Source organism: Cetorhinus maximus, chromosome 16 (genome assembly GCF_964194155.1).
Source record: "Cetorhinus maximus chromosome 16, sCetMax3.hap1.1, whole genome shotgun sequence".
NCBI lineage: Eukaryota > Metazoa > Chordata > Chondrichthyes > Lamniformes > Cetorhinidae > Cetorhinus > Cetorhinus maximus.
In genome coordinates, this window is record NC_135894.1 from 4241573 (window position 1) to 4247613 (window position 6041).

Below are 6041 nucleotides of genomic sequence, written 5' to 3' on the forward strand. Positions count from 1 at the left end.
AGGATAATGACTCCACGGTGGATGAGCAACGTGTGCATGGCAGCATGTGAAGGATGCCATTCAAATTGGGAGAGTGCAGAGGAATGCCGTACTGATATGGGACAGAAAATTCATGGAGATATATACAGGGGGTGTGCTGTTGAGAGTGTGAGTACAGATGGCTGTGTTTCCTGCCTGGTTCCAACATTATGGACATATAATCTGGGCTGGAGAGGAATTCGCAGGGGAGGGGGGGCATCCAAGGTTCGTATTCCTCGTTGCACCAACGGCATGAGGAGGATGAAGAAGGAATTTCTGCTTAGAGAGTATGGGCAGCTCGCTATTAAATTAGGAAGCACAATGGCACAAATATAACTAAACATAAGATCAATTTTCCATTGTGCAGACGTGGATACTGGTTTCCCAAGCCTGAACTGTCATGGGTATTCAGCATTTAGGATACGGAAAAAAAAATAGTGGGGACGCACTATTAATAAAAAATGTGGCCAGTACATTACTGAGAGAAGATCTTAAATGAGAAGATGTAAGAATCAGTTTGGTGGGAGCAGAAAGAAAAGAGTAAGTGGTAGAAAATGCTGGTAGGTTATATGTCACCAAATTGTAGTGATGGTGTAGGGCATCGCATAAAGTACAAAATTAAATGAGCGGATAATAAGGGTAACACAGTAATCATGGGAAACATCAATCTGCAAATTGACTGGTTGAGCATAATTCGCACTAATGCTGGGTGTACGATATCCTGGAATGTACACGTGATGGCATTCTCCATCAGGATGTAGAGGAACGAACTATAGAACGTGTTATTTTAGATGTGGTCTTGTAGAGTGAAAACGGGCTAATTAATAATCTCTTTGCAAAGGACCCTTTCGGGAGGAGGGAACACAATATCATATAATTTTAAATGAGGTTTGAGAGTTTTGTATTTCAATCCAAAACTAGGCCTTTAATCAAAACTTAGGAAACTACGAAGATATGAGCGGCAATATGGCTGACGTGGATGGGAGAAGTGCATTCAAATTATGATGGCAGACAGGCAATGGCTACCATTTAAAGAAATAATACACGGTTTGCCATTAAATTACATTACTTTAACGTAGGAAAAGTAAGTAGGAAAACAGATGCTACCATGGCTAACAAGAAAAGTTAAGGAATCTATCAGGCAAAAGGAAGACGCGGGTGAATTTGCAAAATGATGTCGCAAGGCTTAAAATTGGGAGGATTTTTAAAATCAGCAATAGAGTGAAAACAAATTGACAATGAAAAAGAAGATATAGTATAAGAGTAAACTAGTGAGGAACATAAAAGATGACTGTAAAACCTTCTGTCAGTAAGTAAAAGGAAAAGTTCAGTAAAGGTTAGTAAAGGCGAGTGATGGTTAATGTGTGTCCATCGCGGACAGAAAATTGAGAATCAATAATTGGGACTAAGGAAATTGCAGATAGAGTAAAAAGATACATTTTGCGTATGTCTTCACGGAGGGAGATACAAGGAACCCCCGCTGAATCATTGGGGAGCAAAGGAACTGTTAAGATCGAGTGTCTGAAATAAATTAGTATCTGGGAATAAGTAGTGCTGGAGCAATTAGTAGGACTCGACTTGATGAATTACATTCCAGTGTGTTCGAAGAGAAGGCTGTAGAGATAATAGATGCATTGCTGGTCATCTTTAAAAATTCGATAGATATAGAAATGTTGTCTGCAGATTGGAAGGCAGCACAGACGTCCCCACTAATTAAAAAAGCAGGGATAGATTTTTTTTTAAAATGGGAACTACAGGCCTGTTAACCTGACACTAAGCGGAGGGAAAACGCTAGAACTTGTAATACCGTTTGTGATAACTTATGCGATTGGGCAGAGCCAACTTGGATTAATGAAAGGGGAATCATGTATGACAAACCCAATAGGCTTTTGGAGGTTGTTACTGGCAGAAGAGATGAGGGAGAACAATTGGATGTCTTGGATTTGGATTTTCAGAACGTTTTCAATAAGTTGTCACAAAGGAGGGTAGTAAGCAAAATTAGAGTTGATGGAATGTGGGAAATATACTGGCATGGGCTGAGCATTGGTTAATGGACAGAAAACAGAGCATAGGGATAAACGGATCATTGTCAGGTTGGCAGGCTTTGACCAGTGGTGTACAGCAAGCATCAATGCTTGTGCACAAACTATTCACGAAACATTATGTTTACAGTCTTGTTTCGTCCCTGACAATTCGTCAGAAGCGCGGATGGAAACAGGGACCATCATTCCACCTTCCCCATGTTTAATGGGAGGAAATTTCAGATCATCCAGTTCTGGATGCCACGTAAGCAGTCTGATCAATTAACAATAGTGGAGGATTCGGGAGGCCGGATTGTGAGGTAGAGCTGGTACTCATCAGTGTACATGTGAAACCAATTGCTCTGTTTTTGGATAATGTCATCGAGGCGTAGCATGGAGATGGGAAATAGGAAGGGAGAAAAGGGAGCAGGGATAGATCTTTGGGATATTCAATATGTCCATAACGGTTTCGACGGCATGGTTTGATCTTAGCACACATTTACATATTTACAATATTGCAATAAAACAAATAATTTTCTGCTCTTGAATTATTTACCTGAATTGGTCATGATTTCCTTTTCAGTAATCTAGTATGTTTGGCTGTGTCAGGCTTGCGTTTTTCTCGATGATTACACTGCCGATCTTTCCCACTCAGTTCCTAATTTGGCATCTATTGATTTACAACCTCTATGAAATCCTTCTTTGTTATAGGGCTGAATTGAGGCTAATTCTTCAGTTAGTTTAACATGTTTCTGTTATACTGCAAATGGAAATCTATAACTACCCTGGAATTACAATTCTCAATAAGCGCCATTGCAAAAGTACGAGATATAAATACGATTTTTTAAAAACTTATTTTCCTGCTGCAGGCCCAGGATTTCAGTGATATCGTCGACAGTTCCCACAATACTTCGTTTCGACAAGCAAATGCTCGCGAACTGCCCCTTTTCATCTGGGCAAAATTGCAGCAAATTCAACCACCAATTGGTTTACAAATTCCATTTCAGAGATCTGTCCTTGCCTGGTTACGTGTATCACATAGCTGGTGCTCGCAATTCAATTCCGGTTCGCCGATAGTTTCGTGAATAAAGAATCTGCTTTATTTTTTGCATGCGAGCAAACATACCATCTATTTTCTTAGGTTTCCCTTCAGCAGACATTTTATAAAAATATATTTAATGCATATTTATACATATAATTCCGATTCAAGTTGTAATCTTTGAAGACTACCTCACATTCTTTACAAATGAAGTGCAAAGATGTATCAAGGACGTTCGTGAACATCAGGTAGAAGTCCACACTTTTTGAACATTCGGCACTCAAATGTCTGCTTTTCTCTTCTTAAGGCGCTCATTGCTGACACTGATTTACGATTTGAACATTTTTATGTTCGACAATGGCAACACGCTGTCATAGTCACATAGGAATTAACGAACCTCACTGACAAACAAAGAATCCAAAAACAGTGCACACCAGAGAGAAGATTTCTTATTTAAATGTACACTCTGATACCTATGCAGCAGTTATATATTTTTTGTTCATAATTTGCTGGACCCACCGGCAGTCCGGAGTGAATCAATTGATAGACCACGTAATAACCCAGGCCGTATCTTACCCACCACACATACTACTTTATTCAGTGCCTAAGCCTTTGACGTACGTGCAATTGTAGTGTTCGATGGAATGTCGAGGGATACTTAACCGGTGTCCAATCTGGTGCCCTTCCTGTCTTTGCAGCGCATGAGGAGATAGTGTCAAATTAAAATTAATCTGCAGTTATTGCAGCGTTCATCTTTCAAATGTTTGATGGGATAATGTAGATGAAGCCGTCCTGTTCCTGGCCATCGCAAATCAGCACTGAGAGATCTGTCAATTATATTCCACATTTCAGCTTTTCACCATCACCCTGTAAATTAGTTATATTCAAATCCCGATTGATTCTGATTTCACCATCCTTTCGGGAGGAAAAACAAAGTCGTGTGAAAGCTGAAAATATGAGAAAAAAAAAACAGAATTGCTAACGAAAGAAATTCAATAGTTTGCGATGCCTCTTGGTGGACAGTGAAGGCGGCTGTGGGAAGCATGTGAAAGGAGCCTGGGTGGCTCAGTCGGTAGAGCATCAGACATTTATCCTGAGGGTCCAGGTTTCCATCGCTGTTTGGGAGGAAGTCCTGCCTCTGAGACCAGTCAGACTATCAGGTTGGCCAGCAGTTCTCTAGTTCATGCAGTGCCAGAAGCTGCTGTGGACAGGACAAAGACTGCATGCACTCCCCACAGCTTAAGTCCTGGGAATCCAGAAAAAAAGTTAGTTTTGGGGGTCTCAGGATGGGGAGGATAGGGGAGGCCTGGGGGCTGGAAAGTAGGCTATGATGGTGTCAGGGAAGAGGCGGACTGAGGATTGGTGGGAGGTCCTGCGGCCACTGAACCTTGGTGGGGCAGCTGGAGGCGGGGGGGATGGGGGATACCAGACGATAAAAGGGGGTTTCTGATGAAGACAGCTGCCTACCCCCTCCCCTTCCGCCAAAGCCCTGAACCCGGTTATTTTTGGGCTTCCACCAGACTCAGGAACTCCGCGCACCAACGTAAAAATTGAGGCTGTTTGGGAAAGGCCCTCAGGTGATCAATATTTGGCCACTTAATGGCCTCAACTGGGGCAAGGGCGGGTGGCCCGTCTGAGACCCCGCCCACCCCAGCGTCAATCGCTGAGAGGTCTCGGCTGGTGGGAAGACCAGCCGAAAATTTTTACTCTCACCCATTGCTTAAGAACCCCCTGGGGGGTGAGCTTAAAATTCAAACTGCTATCTCTAATTCTTTTTTCACATATACTGTCTGGCGTGCTAATTATTTCCAACATTTTCTATTTATATTTCAGATTTTCATCATCAATAGTATTTTGCCTCTATATAATGTAACTTCTAACGCTGTACATTACCATTGTCATTAATAGTTTTACCCTGATTCTTTTCGGTTTTCGCTCCCTGATCTCTAGTCTGCAGAATAACAATATCAGAGATTCTTGTGCCAAGGATCTTTCCTTTGATTTAGGTAAAAACTAAACACTGACAAATCTGTACTTGGGTTTTATTCGACTGCGAGACTCAGGAGTGAAGGTACTGTCTGTGGCTCTGAGGAACTTGTACTGTAAAATACAGAGACTGGAGTAAGTGTCAATTTGTGTGAGATTATGTTGAAAATAACTGAATGTCTAACAGTACATTTTAAGCAGTGTTATTAGCAAAATAAATAAACACTTTCCATTAATATTAATGTCAATGCTCATGTTATTAATGAAAATGAAACTGCATTTTATCTGCCTTCGGTTATTTCTCTCTCTCTAATCCCCTGTCCATGGGACGTGTGTCCAACAGATTTTTGTGCCGAGGGTGTAGGGGAATAATGTGACGGTGCACCCACAGGTCCTCTCTTCCTCCTCAGAGGCGTATGGCTGTCCGCCAATCACAACCTTTGATTCGTGAGAGGGAGGAGTGTGATTATAGGGCAATGCACATTCCAACATTTCCCTTATACTACTCCATGTGTCTAGGGACACATACATGATCATTCTGGTTTGTGGTCTCATTGGCTCATTTCTGTCCATCCATTAGGCCATTCACTCTCTCAGCTCCACAACCATCTCACCGTCAGTGATTGCCCGCCCTGCTTCCAATCTCCCAGCTCCAGCATTTCATCTTTCATTGGTTTAAGGATGACAAGATTTGGATGTAGCCACCCATCTTGGATCGTTCCCTGACATTGTGTGCTTTCTTCTACAAGCACGTAAAAGTCCATTGTTACTCACCCATCAAAGACATAAACGAGCCTACGCTGCAGTCAGCCTGACTGTCCATCATGGAGCCACAGGGATGCTTGCTGCCTGAACCCACTGAGTCACGGCAGCACAGGAGTCAACACTGACTGACCGGGGCTCTCCACAGAGAGGCTGACATGTTTCTGACAGCCAATGCTGCTGCCTGGGCATTGCCAGTGGCTGGGTGGGCAAGA